Source organism: Pseudophryne corroboree, chromosome 11, assembly GCF_028390025.1.
Source record: "Pseudophryne corroboree isolate aPseCor3 chromosome 11, aPseCor3.hap2, whole genome shotgun sequence".
NCBI lineage: Eukaryota > Metazoa > Chordata > Amphibia > Anura > Myobatrachidae > Pseudophryne > Pseudophryne corroboree.
The window spans coordinates 78,273,882-78,288,744 of record NC_086454.1 but is presented as its reverse complement, the minus strand read 5'-3'; the positions used below and the strand labels follow the sequence as shown (position 1 = coordinate 78,288,744).

The following is a 14,863-nucleotide window of genomic DNA, read 5'->3' as shown; positions in this document are numbered from 1 at the left end:
TGTATTTTGTCAATTGGTAAAAATAAGCTTTAAAACTTCTATTTTTTTAAAGCATTCTTACTTTGCAGCATTTTTTTCCACACGTGCCTAAAATGTATATATATATATATATATATATATACACTGCTCAAAAAAATAAAGGGAACACTAAAATAACACATCCTAGATCTGAATGAATGAAATATTCTTATTAAATACTTTGTTCTTTACATAGTTGAATGTGCTGACAACAAAATCACATAAAAATTATCAATGGAAATCAAATTAATTAACCCAAGGAGGTCTAGATTTGGAGTCACCCTCAAAATGAAAGTGGAAAAACACACTACAGGCTGATCCAACTTTGATGTAATGTCCTTAAAACAAGTCAAAATGAGGCTCAGTAGTGTGTGTGGCCTCCACGTGCCTGTATGATCTCCCGACAACCCACACAAGTAGCTCAGGTAGTGCAGCTCATCCAGGATGGCACATTAATGCGAGCTCTGGCAAGAAGGTTTGCTGTGTCTGTCAGCGTAGTGTCCAGAGCATGGAGGCGCTACCAGGAGACAGGCCAGTACTAGAGATGAGCGGGTTCGGTTTCTCTGAATCCGAACCCGCCAGAACTTCATGTTTTTTTTCACGGGTCCGAGCGACTCGGATCTTCCCGCCTTGCTCGGTTAACCCGAGCGCGCCCGAACGTCATCATGACGCTGTCGGATTCTCGCGAGGCTCGGATTCTATCGCGAGACTCGGATTCTATATAAGGAGCCGCGCGTCGCCGCCATTTTCACACGTGCATTGAGATTGATAGGGAGAGGACGTGGCTGGCGTCCTCTCCGTTTAGAATTAGAATAGATTAGAGAGACACTTGATTTACTAATTTTGGGGAGCATTAGGAGTACTCAGTAGTGTACAGTGCAGAGTTTTGCTGATAGTGACCAGTGACCACCACTTTTATTTATAATCCGTTCTCTGCCTGAAAAAAGCGATACACAGCACACAGTGACTCAGTCACATACCATATCTGTGTGCACTGCTCAGGCTCAGGCCAGTGTGCTGCATCATCTATTATCTATATATAATATTATATATATCTGTCTGACTGCTCAGCTCACACAGCTTATAATTGTGGGGGAGACTGGGGAGCACTACTGCAGTGCCAGTTATAGGTTATAGCAGGAGCCAGGAGTACATAATATATTATATAGTGAGTGACCACCAGACACACAGTGCAGTTTATTTAATATATCCGTTCTCTGCCTGAAAAAAGCGATACACACAGTGACTCAGTCAGTCACATACCATATCTGTGTGCACTGCTCAGGCTCAGGCCAGTGTGCTGCATCATCTATATATATTATATATCTGTCTGACTGCTCAGCTCACACAGCTTATAATTGTGGGGGAGACTGGGGAGCACTACTGCAGTGCCAGTTATAGGTTATAGCAGGAGCCAGGAGTACATAATATTATATTAAAATTAAACAGTGCACACTTTTGCTGCAGGAGTGCCACTGCCAGTGTGACTAGTGACCAGTGACCTGACCACCAGTATATAATATTAGTAGTATACTATCTCTTTATCAACCAGTCTATATTAGCAGCAGACACAGTACAGTGCGGTAGTTCACGGCTGTGGCTACCTCTGTGTCGGCACTCGGCAGCCCGTCCATAATTGTATATACCACCTAACCGTGGTTTTTTTTTCTTTCTTTATACATACATACTAGTTACGAGTATACTATCTCTTTATCAACCAGTCTATATATTAGCAGCAGACACAGTACAGTGCGGTAGTTCACGGCTGTGGCTACCTCTGTGTCGGCACTCGGCAGCCCGTCCATAATTGTATATACCACCTAACCGTGGTTTTTTTTTCTTTCTTTATACATACATACTAGTTACGAGTATACTATCTCTTTATCAACCAGTCTATATTAGCAGCAGACACAGTACAGTGCGGTAGTTCACGGCTGTGGCTACCTCTGTGTCGGCACTCGGCAGCCCGTCCATAATTGTATATACCACCTAACCGTGGTTTTTTTTTCTTTCTTTATACATACATACTAGTTACGAGTATACTATCTCTTTATCAACCAGTCTATATATTAGCAGCAGACACAGTACAGTGCGGTAGTTCACGGCTGTGGCTACCTCTGTGTCGGCACTCGGCAGCCCGTCCATAATTGTATATACCACCTAACCGTGGTTTTTTTTTCTTTCTTTATACATACATACTAGTTACGAGTATACTATCTCTTTATCAACCAGTCTATATTAGCAGCAGACACAGTACAGTGCGGTAGTTCACGGCTGTGGCTACCTCTGTGTCGGCACTCGGCAGCCCGTCCATAATTGTATATACCACCTAACCGTGGTTTTTTTTTCTTTCTTTATACATACATACTAGTTACGAGTATACTATCTCTTTATCAACCAGTCTATATATTAGCAGCAGACACAGTACAGTGCGGTAGTTCACGGCTGTGGCTACCTCTGTGTCGGCACTCGGCAGCCCGTCCATAATTGTATATACCACCTAACCGTGGTTTTTTTTTCTTTCTTTATACATACATACTAGTTACGAGTATACTATCTCTTTATCAACCAGTCTATATATTAGCAGCAGACACAGTACAGTGCGGTAGTTCACGGCTGTGGCTACCTCTGTGTCGGCACTCGGCAGCCCGTCCATAATTGTATATACCACCTAACCGTGGTTTTTTTTTCTTTCTTTATACATACATACTAGTTACGAGTATACTATCTCTTTATCAACCAGTCTATATTAGCAGCAGACACAGTACAGTGCGGTAGTTCACGGCTGTGGCTACCTCTGTGTCGGCACTCGGCAGCCCGTCCATAATTGTATATACCACCTAACCGTGGTTTTTTTTTCTTTCTTTATACATACATACTAGTTACGAGTATACTATCTCTTTATCAACCAGTCTATATATTAGCAGCAGACACAGTACAGTGCGTTAATTCACGGCTGTGGCTACCTCTGTGTCGGCACTCGGCAGCCCGTCCATAATTGTATATACCACCTAACCGTGGTTTTTTTTTCTTTCTTTATACATACATACTAGTTACGAGTATACTATCTCTTTATCAACCAGTCTATATTAGCAGCAGACACAGTACAGTGCGGTAGTTCACGGCTGTGGCTACCTCTGTGTCGGCACTCGGCAGCCCGTCCATAATTGTATATACCACCTAACCGTGGTTTTTTTTTCTTTCTTTATACATACATACTAGTTACGAGTATACTATCTCTTTATCAACCAGTCTATATATTAGCAGCAGACACAGTACAGTGCGGTAGTTCACGGCTGTGGCTACCTCTGTGTCGGCACTCGGCAGCCCGTCCATAATTGTATATACCACCTAACCGTGGTTTTTTTTTCTTTCTTTATACATACATACTAGTTACGAGTATACTATCTCTTTATCAACCAGTCTATATATTAGCAGCAGACACAGTACAGTGCGGTAGTTCACGGCTGTGGCTACCTCTGTGTCGGCACTCGGCAGCCCGTCCATAATTGTATATACCACCTAACCGTGGTTTTTTTTTCTTTCTTTATACATACATACTAGTTACGAGTATACTATCTCTTTATCAACCAGTCTATATATTAGCAGCAGACACAGTACAGTGCGGTAGTTCACGGCTGTGGCTACCTCTGTGTCGGCACTCGGCAGCCCGTCCATAATTGTATATACCACCTAACCGTGGTTTTTTTTTCTTTCTTTATACATACATACTAGTTACGAGTATACTATCTCTTTATCAACCAGTCTATATATTAGCAGCAGACACAGTACAGTGCGGTAGTTCACGGCTGTGGCTACCTCTGTGTCGGCACTCGGCAGCCCGTCCATAATTGTATATACCACCTAACCGTGGTTTTTTTTTCTTTCTTTATACATACATACTAGTTACGAGTATACTATCTCTTTATCAACCAGTCTATATATTAGCAGCAGACACAGTACAGTGCGGTAGTTCACGGCTGTGGCTACCTCTGTGTCGGCACTCGGCAGCCCGTCCATAATTGTATATACCACCTAACCGTGGTTTTTTTTTCTTTCTTTATACATACATACTAGTTACGAGTATACTATCTCTTTATCAACCAGTCTATATTAGCAGCAGACACAGTACAGTGCGGTAGTTCACGGCTGTGGCTACCTCTGTGTCGGCACTCGGCAGCCCGTCCATAATTGTATATACCACCTAACCGTGGTTTTTTTTTCTTTCTTTATACATACATACTAGTTACGAGTATACTATCTCTTTATCAACCAGTCTATATATTAGCAGCAGACACAGTACAGTGCGGTAGTTCACGGCTGTGGCTACCTCTGTGTCGGCACTCGGCAGCCCGTCCATAATTGTATATACCACCTAACCGTGGTTTTTTTTTCTTTCTTTATACATACATACTAGTTACGAGTATACTATCTCTTTATCAACCAGTCTATATATTAGCAGCAGACACAGTACAGTGCGGTAGTTCACGGCTGTGGCTACCTCTGTGTCGGCACTCGGCAGCCCGTCCATAATTGTATATACCACCTAACCGTGGTTTTTTTTCCTTTCTTTATACATACATACTAGTTACGAGTATACTATCTCTTTATCAACCAGTCTATATATTAGCAGCAGACACAGTACAGTGCGGTAGTTCACGGCTGTGGCTACCTCTGTGTCGGCACTCGGCAGCCCGTCCATAATTGTATATACCACCTAACCGTGGTTTTTTTTTCTTTCTTTATACATACATACTAGTTACGAGTATACTATCTCTTTATCAACCAGTCTATATTAGCAGCAGACACAGTACAGTGCGGTAGTTCACGGCTGTGGCTACCTCTGTGTCGGCACTCGGCAGCCCGTCCATAATTGTATATACCACCTAACCGTGGTTTTTTTTTCTTTCTTTATACATACATACTAGTTACGAGTATACTATCTCTTTATCAACCAGTCTATATATTAGCAGCAGACACAGTACAGTGCGGTAGTTCACGGCTGTGGCTACCTCTGTGTCGGCACTCGGCAGCCCGTCCATAATTGTATATACCACCTAACCGTGGTTTTTTTTTCTTTCTTTATACATACATACTAGTTACGAGTATACTATCTCTTTATCAACCAGTCTATATATTAGCAGCAGACACAGTACAGTGCGGTAGTTCACGGCTGTGGCTACCTCTGTGTCGGCACTCGGCAGCCCGTCCATAATTGTATATACCACCTAACCGTGGTTTTTTTTTCTTTCTTTATACATACATACTAGTTACGAGTATACTATCTCTTTATCAACCAGTCTATATTAGCAGCAGACACAGTACAGTGCGGTAGTTCACGGCTGTGGCTACCTCTGTGTCGGCACTCGGCAGCCCGTCCATAATTGTATACTAGTATCCAATCCATCCATCTCCATTGTTTACCTGAGGTGCCTTTTAGTTGTGCCTATTAAAATATGGAGAACAAAAATGTTGAGGTTCCAAAATTAGGGAAAGATCAAGATCCACTTCCACCTCGTGCTGAAGCTGCTGCCACTAGTCATGGCCGAGACGATGAAATGCCAGCAACGTCGTCTGCCAAGGCCGATGCCCAATGGCATAGTACAGAGCATGTCAAAACCAAAACACCAAATATCAGTAAAAAAAGGACTCCAAAACCTAAAATAAAATTGTCGGAGGAGAAGCGTAAACTTGCCAATATGCCATTTACCACACGGAGTGGCAAGGAACGGCTGAGGCCCTGGCCTATGTTCATGGCTAGTGGTTCAGCTTCACATGAGGATGGAAGCACTCAGCCTCTCGCTAGAAAACTGAAAAGACTCAAGCTGGCAAAAGCACCGCAAAGAACTGTGCGTTCTTTGAAATCCCAAATCCACAAGGAGAGTCCAATTGTGTCGGTTGCGATGCCTGACCTTCCCAACACTGGACGTGAAGAGCATGCGCCTTCCACCATTTGCACGCCCCCTGCAAGTGCTGGAAGGAGCACCCGCAGTCCAGTTCCTGATAGTCAGATTGAAGATGTCAGTGTTGAAGTACACCAGGATGAGGAGGATATGGGTGTTGCTGGCGCTGGGGAGGAAATTGACCAGGAGGATTCTGATGGTGAGGTGGTTTGTTTAAGTCAGGCACCCGGGGAGACACCTGTTGTCCGTGGGAGGAATATGGCCGTTGACATGCCAGGTGAAAATACCAAAAAAATCAGCTCTTCGGTGTGGAGGTATTTCACCAGAAATGCGGACAACAGGTGTCAAGCCGTGTGTTCCCTTTGTCAAGCTGTAATAAGTAGGGGTAAGGACGTTAACCACCTCGGAACATCCTCCCTTATACGTCACCTGCAGCGCATTCATAATAAGTCAGTGACAAGTTCAAAAACTTTGGGTGACAGCGGAAGCAGTCCACTGACCAGTAAATCCCTTCCTCTTGTAACCAAGCTCACGCAAACCACCCCACCAACTCCCTCAGTGTCAATTTCCTCCTTCCCCAGGAATGCCAATAGTCCTGCAGGCCATGTCACTGGCAATTCTGACGAGTCCTCTCCTGCCTGGGATTCCTCCGATGCATCCTTGCGTGTAACGCCTACTGCTGCTGGCGCTGCTGTTGTTGCCGCTGGGAGTCGATGGTCATCCCAGAGGGGAAGTCGTAAGCCCACTTGTACTACTTCCAGTAAGCAATTGACTGTTCAACAGTCCTTTGCGAGGAAGATGAAATATCACAGCAGTCATCCTACTGCAAAGCGGATAACTGAGTCCTTGACAACTATGTTGGTGTTAGACGTGCGTCCGGTATCCGCCGTTAGTTCACAGGGAACTAGACAATTTATTGAGGCAGTGTGCCCCCGTTACCAAATACCATCTAGGTTCCACTTCTCTAGGCAGGCGATACCGAGAATGTACACGGACGTCAGAAAAAGACTCACCAGTGTCCTAAAAAATGCAGTTGTACCCAATGTCCACTTAACCACGGACATGTGGACAAGTGGAGCAGGGCAGGGTCAGGACTATATGACTGTGACAGCCCACTGGGTAGATGTATGGACTCCCGCCGCAAGAACAGCAGCGGCGGCACCAGTAGCAGCATCTCGCAAACGCCAACTCTTTCCTAGGCAGGCTACGCTTTGTATCACCGCTTTCCAGAATACGCACACAGCTGAAAACCTCTTACGGCAACTGAGGAAGATCATCGCGGAATGGCTTACCCCAATTGGACTCTCCTGTGGATTTGTGGCATCGGACAACGCCAGCAATATTGTGTGTGCATTAAATATGGGCAAATTCCAGCACGTCCCATGTTTTGCACATACCTTGAATTTGGTGGTGCAGAATTTTTAAAAAAACGACAGGGGCGTGCAAGAGATGCTGTCGGTGGCCAGAAAAATTGCGGGACACTTTCGGCGTACAGGCACCACGTACAGAAGACTGGAGCACCACCAAAAACTACTGAACCTGCCCTGCCATCATCTGAAGCAAGAAGTGGTAACGAGGTGGAATTCAACCCTCTATATGCTTCAGAGGTTGGAGGAGCAGCAAAAGGCCATTCAAGCCTATACAATTGAGCACGATATAGTAGGTGGAATGCACCTGTCTCAAGTGCAGTGGAGAATGATTTCAACGTTGTGCAAGGTTCTGATGCCCTTTGAACTTGCCACACGTGAAGTCAGTTCAGACACTGCCAGCCTGAGTCAGGTCATTCCCCTCATCAGGCTTTTGCAGAAGAAGCTGGAGGCATTGAAGAAGGAGCTAAAAGGGAGCGATTCCGCTAGGCATGTGGGACTTGTGGATGCAGCCCTTAATTCGCTTAACAAGGATTCACGGGTGGTCAATCTGTTGAAATCAGAGCACTACATTTTGGCCACCGTGCTCGATCCTAGATTTAAAGCCTACCTTGGATCTCTCTTTCCGGCAGACACAGGTCTGCTGGGGTTGAAAGACCTGCTGGTGACAAAATTGTCAAGTCAAGCGGAACGCGACCTGTCAACATCTCCTCCTTCACATTCTCCCGCAACTGGGGGTGCGAGGAAAAGGCTCAGAATTCCGAGCCCACCCGCTGGCGGTGATGCAGGGCAGTCTGGAGCGACTGCTGATGCTGACATCTGGTCCGGACTGAAGGACCTGACAACGATTACGGACATGTCGTCTACTGTCACTGCATATGATTCTCTCAACATTGATAGAATGGTGGAGGATTATATGAGTGACCGCATCCAAGTAGGCACGTCACACAGTCCGTACTTATACTGGCAGGAAAAAGAGGCAATTTGGAGGCCCTTGCACAAACTGGCTTTATTCTACCTAAGTTGCCCTCCCACAAGTGTGTACTCCGAAAGAGTGTTTAGTGCCGCCGCTCACCTTGTCAGCAATCGGCGTACGAGGTTACATCCAGAAAATGTGGAGAAGATGATGTTCATTAAAATGAATTATAATCAATTCCTCCGCGGAGACATTGACCAGCAGCAATTGCCTCCACAAAGTACACAGGGAGCTGAGATGGTGGATTCCAGTGGGGACGAATTGATAATCTGTGAGGAGGGGGATGTACACGGTGATATATCGGAGGGTGAAGATGAGGTGGACATCTTGCCTCTGTAGAGCCAGTTTGTGCAAGGAGAGATTAATTGCTTCTTTTTTGGGGGGGGTCCAAACCAACCCGTCATATCAGTCACAGTCGTGTGGCAGACCCTGTCACTGAAATGATGGGTTGGTTAAAGTGTGCATGTCCTGTTTTGTTTATACAACATAAGGGTGGGTGGGAGGGCCCAAGGACAATTCCATCTTGCACCTCTTTTTTCTTTTCTTTTTCTTTGCATCATGTGCTGATTGGGGAGGGTTTTTTGGAAGGGACATCCTGCGTGACACTGCAGTGCCACTCCTAGATGGGCCCGGTGTTTGTGTCGGCCACTAGGGTCGCTAATCTTACTCACACAGTCAGCTACCTCATTGCGCCTCTTTTTTTCTTTGCGTCATGTGCTGTTTGGGGAGGGTTTTTTGGAAGGGACATCCTGCGTGACACTGCAGTGCCACTCCTAGATGGGCCCGGTGTTTGTGTCGGCCACTAGGGTCGCTAATCTTACTCACACAGCTACCTCATTGCGCCTCTTTTTTTCTTTGCGTCATGTGCTGTTTGGGGAGGGTTTTTTGGAAGGGACATCCTGCGTGACACTGCAGTGCCACTCCTAGATGGGCCCGGTGTTTGTGTCGGCCACTAGGGTCGCTAATCTTACTCACACAGCTACCTCATTGCGCCTCTTTTTTTCTTTGCGTCATGTGCTGTTTGGGGAGGGTTTTTTGGAAGGGACATCCTGCGTGACACTGCAGTGCCACTCCTAGATGGGCCCGGTGTTTGTGTCGGCCACTAGGGTCGCTAATCTTACTCACACAGCTACCTCATTGCGCCTCTTTTTTTCTTTGCGTCATGTGCTGTTTGGGGAGGGTTTTTTGGAAGGGCCATCCTGCGTGACACTGCAGTGCCACTCCTAGATGGGCCCGGTGTTTGTGTCGGCCACTAGGGTCGCTAATCTTACTCACACAGCTACCTCATTGCGCCTCTTTTTTTCTTTGCGTCATGTGCTGTTTGGGGAGGGTTTTTTGGAAGGGACATCCTGCGTGACACTGCAGTGCCACTCCTAGATGGGCCCGGTGTTTGTGTCGGCCACTAGGGTCGCTAATCTTACTCACACAGCTACCTCATTGCGCCTCTTTTTTTCTTTGCGTCATGTGCTGTTTGGGGAGGGTTTTTTGGAAGGGACATCCTGCGTGACACTGCAGTGCCACTCCTAGATGGGCCCGGTGTTTGTGTCGGCCACTAGGGTCGCTTATCTTACTCACACAGCGACCTCGGTGCAAATTTTAGGACTAAAAATAATATTGTGAGGTGTGAGGTATTCAGAATAGACTGAAAATGAGTGTAAATTATGGTTTTTGAGGTTAATAATACTTTGGGATCAAAATGACCCCCAAATTCTATGATTTAAGCTGTTTTTTAGTGTTTTTTGAAAAAAACACCCGAATCCAAAACACACCCGAATCCGACAAAAAAAATTCGGTGAGGTTTTGCCAAAACGCGTTCGAACCCAAAACACGGCCGCGGAACCGAACCCAAAACCAAAACACAAAACCCGAAAAATTTCAGGCGCTCATCTCTAGCCAGTACATCAGGAGATGTGGAGGAGGTCGTAGGAGGGCAACAACCCAGCAGCAGGACCGCTACCTCCGCCTTTGTGCAAGGAGGAACAGGAGGAGCACTGCCAGAGCCCTGCAAAATGACCTCTAGCAAGCCACAAATGTGCATGTGTCTACTCAAATGATCAGAAACAGACTCCATGAGGGTGGTATGAGGGCCCGACATCCACAGGTGGGGGTTGTGCTTACAGCCCAACACCGTGCAGGACGTTTGGCATTTGACAGAGAACACCAAGATTGGCAAATTCGCCAATGGCGCCCTGTGCTCTTAACAGATGAAAGCAGGTTCTCACTGAGCACATGTGACAGATGTGACAGAGTCTGGAGATGTCAAGGAGAACGTTCTGCTGCCTGCAACATCCTTCAGCATGACCGGTTTGGCAGTGGGTCAGTAATAGTGTGGGGTGGCATTTCTTTGGGGGGCCGCACAGCCCTCCATGCGCTCGCCAGAGGTAGCCTGACTGCCATTAGGTACTGAGATGAGATCCTCAGACCCCTTGTGAGACCATATGTTGGTGCGGTTGGCCCTGGGTTCCTCCTAATGCAAGACAATGCTAGACCTCATGTGGCTGGAGTGTGTCAGCAGTTCCTGCAAGACGAAGGCATTGATGCTATGGACTGGCCCGCCCGTTGCTCAGACCTGAATCCAATTGAGCACATCTGGGACAACATGTCTCGCTCCATCCACCAACGCTACGTTGCACCACAGACTGTCCAGGAGTTGGCGGATGCTTTAGTCCAGGTCTGGGAGGAGATCCCTCAGGAGACCATCCGCCAGCTCATCAGGAGCACTCCCAGGCATTGTAGGGAGGTCATGCAGGCACGTGGAGGCCACACACACTACTGAGCCTCATTTTGACTTGTTTTAAGGACATTACATCAAAGTTGGATCAGCCTGTAGTGTGTTTTTCCACTTTCATTTTGAGGGTGACTCCAAATCTAGACCTCCTTGGGTTAATAAATTTGATTTCCATTGGTAATTTTTGTGTGATTTTGTTGTCAGCACATTCAACTATGTAAAGAACAGAGTATTTAATAAGAATATTTCATTCATTCAGATCTAGGATGTGTTATTTTAGTGTTCCCTTTATTTTTTTGAGCAGTGTATATATATATATATATATATATATCCTTGGAAAGTCCTGCACTCTCATCAATATATGGTAACGACGGCGGGTGCTCCTAATGACCAAAGAGGCCACCAATATACCGCAACTACCACCTGGGTGGAAGGTGCACTCACGCCCAGAAATCAGTCTCTGAATTCACTTGTAAATTCAATATAATTTTATTCAGGTTCACTGTTGATGCCGTTTTTCATCGACGTTTCGGTCCATGTGAGGACCTTTATCAAGATTGGCACTTAAAACACCTATACAATCAGAAACAATTAAAATTAATATGTATAAGAACCCAGATTATTCAACACCAGCACCACCAGTGCCTCCCAGGCCCTAAGGACTGTCACCAAACAGCAAAATCGTGCTTTAAAAAATATCTCAATCCATGTGTGATTTAGAGACGCCTCCACCCTTAGATATCACCTTACACTGAGTAAATATTCTTTCTCAACAAGTAGTTACCTGGACAACATACCAGATCACACTGATGTACTAGATAGCTTTTTCAACATAGTGAAGATGCTGCAAGAAATGATAACCTATTAGATAAATTACAAATAACTAAATGGTATAAGGCAAACACCTAAGGCCACCCATTGAAAATCATACCTAGTCATTTATAGGAACAGCACATGGCAGCTGAAGGCTCAAAGCATATTTCAAACACTAAATCTGTAATTAAAAGGCAAAAAAGAAATGATCACCAACCATAGTCCTATGTCAGAGAGTAGCTGCAGGAGAACCATACTCACTGTTCAAGTGTCCAGAGCCAAATGAAAGCTGCATGTAGTTCAGCCTCAGCTGACAGCTATTTAGGGATCAACCACAGGAAGTGCCAATTAGAAAAATTAACATAGACTAAACCACACTTCAAAAGATTGCTGCTCAGAGATCACAACCAGACCCACTGAGTAAATGCTACAAAGCCTACAAGACAGGCTAATGATGTATCGCTAGGATAAGCGACTTAAATATGGAAAAATTTTGTAGTTTAACGTGGCAAAAGCCGGAGACGCGTCTTTTGCGTTCCACCGGCAGGAAGTCCCTGCGTTCCACTCAGCGGAAGTACCGCTACTCTGCGTTCCACCGGCGGGAAGTCCCTGCGTTCCACTCGAAGGAGAAGCCGTTGCTCGGCTCACCAACGGACTACATACTCATAGAAAAAATGTGTAACTAGATGAGGGGTGCTCACAAATGGCGAACATCCACCCGGGTTAGAAGTTCAATAATCCAGTCCGCACATAACTTGAGAGAACGTGGGGATCACAACTACTATCCGCTTAGCCGGAAGTGACATCATACACTATACTGGGCTAGCCCATGTGGAGGCTGTCAATCACCAGAAACGTCACGTATATGTCAATAAGAAAATAGGATAATAAGAGGGCCCCAGATCCAATGACCACACTCACCCAATACATCTAAACCGACATACATCTAGTCAATAGAACATATTGAATACTACATTAGTATAATATTATAGCAAAAAAGTTTTAGTGATAATAGGTGGTCAAGGGTACAGGGGGTGGTGCGATCATTGGATTCAATGAGCCCTCATGACATGTCAAGGACCTGGGATGGCTCCGGGAAACATAAAAAACATATAAAACATAAGCAAAGACACATAAATAGATGCCCTTACTTTCTTAATCACTATACATAGAAAAAACATACATAAAAAACATAAAACATAAAAACACAAGTTCAGACCCACTCCTTATATGATAATCATATCAGAATGCCCTTGGTCCTCAAAACACAAGACATCTTCAATAGAATCCAACATCCGAAAAGGAATTGGACTCTAAAGAAAAATGTTAAGGGGGTTGGCCTCATTGAGGCCCCTTGGAGACACCGTGTTGAGTTTGTGTATCCAAAAACTTTCCCTCTGTTTGAGCAATAGGGTACGATCACCTCCACTTGTGGGTGGAGGTACCCAATCGATAAGCTGGCACTTCAGGGCAGATACTTGGTGTCTAACTGACACGAAATGTCGTGCTACGGGTTTATCAGAAGAACCCACATTAAGGGCCGTATGTATAGATGACCGATGGTTGGCCATCCGGTCGCGAAAGGGACGCGTCGTCAATCCGACATAACATAACCCACATGGGCATTTTAGAAGATAAATAACGTGGTCCAATCGACAGTGTAGATGATACCTGATAAATATTTTTTTCCCTGTGTGGGGATGATACAAAAAGGAACCAGTGATCATAGATCTGCACGTAGTGCACCCCCCGCAGGAAAAGCTGCCAGGTTTGGCCTGCATAAGCTGGATGTGGGACTTGTTCTGTTCGGGGAATGTCGTGGGTCTCATTAACAATTGTTTTAGGTTAGCCCCTCGTTTATATGCAACCATGGGAGCTGGTGTTTTTAGGAACGGCAAATTGCTGTCAGTGGCTATTATTGGCCAATGTTTCCGTAGGGCTTTTCTAGTGGCATTTGTAGAACTATCAAACTGAGTGGAACAGATCATACGATTATTGCGAGTAGCATTTCTAACCTGTTGTCCGTTAAAAATGCTATTCGCTTTATTGAGGCAACGTGTAAGAATACCTCTAGAGTACCCTCGCTCAAGAAAGCGAGAAGTAATTTCAGTACATTGCTGGTCTTTGAGTGTTGGGTTGGAATTGATCCTAATAGCTCTGAGATACTGGGATATGGGCAATCCCTCTTTAAGAGCTGGGGGATGGTGGCTATTTGCGTGCAGCGTCAGATTGCGATCCGTAGGTTTACGGTACATGGAGGTGTCCAGTCGATCACCAGTTCTGGTGATGCTGACATCCAGGAAATTGATATTAGTGGCAGATACAGAGTATGTGAACTTGATGGGACTATCTAATGCATTCAATTGGTTCACCATGTCAAGAAATTCAGACTCTGTGCCTTCCCAAAGCAAAAAGACGTCATCGATGAACCGTTTAAAGAAAGCAATCTTGTGCCCATATCTAGGCAGCAAATGAGTATTTTCATAATGCGCCATGAACAAATTTGCGTAAGCGGGGGCCAAATTAGACCCCATCGCAGTTCCGGCAATTTGGAGAAAATAATCATTTTTATACATAAAGTGGTTGCACGTCAGAACCAGTGAGGTCAATTCCAACACAAACTCGGTGGGGTAATCTTTGCAGGGAGAGCTGGAAAGGAATTTGCGTATAACTTCCATACCTTGATGGTGTGGTAAGACGGTATAGAGGGAACCTACATCCATTGTAGCCAAAAGAGTATGTTCACTAAGTTTGGTAAACTTACGTAGATGTGTGAGGAAATCCCCAGTGTCCTTTAAGTAACTGTCAGTTTTTAGTACCAAAGGCTGTAAGATACTGTCAACAAAGATAGCAATCGGCTGTAACAAAGAGCCTTCCGCGGCAATAATGGGTCTGCCGGGAGGATGAACTAATGTTTTATGAATCTTAGGCAGTGTATATAGGATAGGACACCTTGGTGAATTAGTAGTCAGATAATTTAATAGGTCCTCACTAATATGCCCCTGCTCAAAACCTAACTTCAGAAATTGGTCGATCCTAGATTTAATTTTGGGAACCG

General features: G+C 45.2%; 1 protein-coding gene and 1 long non-coding RNA gene across 11 annotated transcripts in view; one reads left to right on the top strand and one right to left on the bottom strand.

Annotated features, from left to right (window-relative positions):
* DCDC1 (doublecortin domain containing 1) overlaps positions 1 to 14,863 on the top strand; it is a 962,215-nt gene that overhangs the window by 520,679 nt on the left and 426,673 nt on the right. The gene's annotated exons all lie outside the window — the stretch shown is intronic.
* Positions 11,463 to 11,986, bottom strand: LOC134969951 (uncharacterized). Its single transcript, XR_010189583.1, has 3 exons — positions 11,924 to 11,986; positions 11,777 to 11,836; positions 11,463 to 11,565 (listed from the first exon to the last, which is right to left on the bottom strand). It is a non-coding gene; the product is annotated as an uncharacterized LOC134969951 (long non-coding RNA).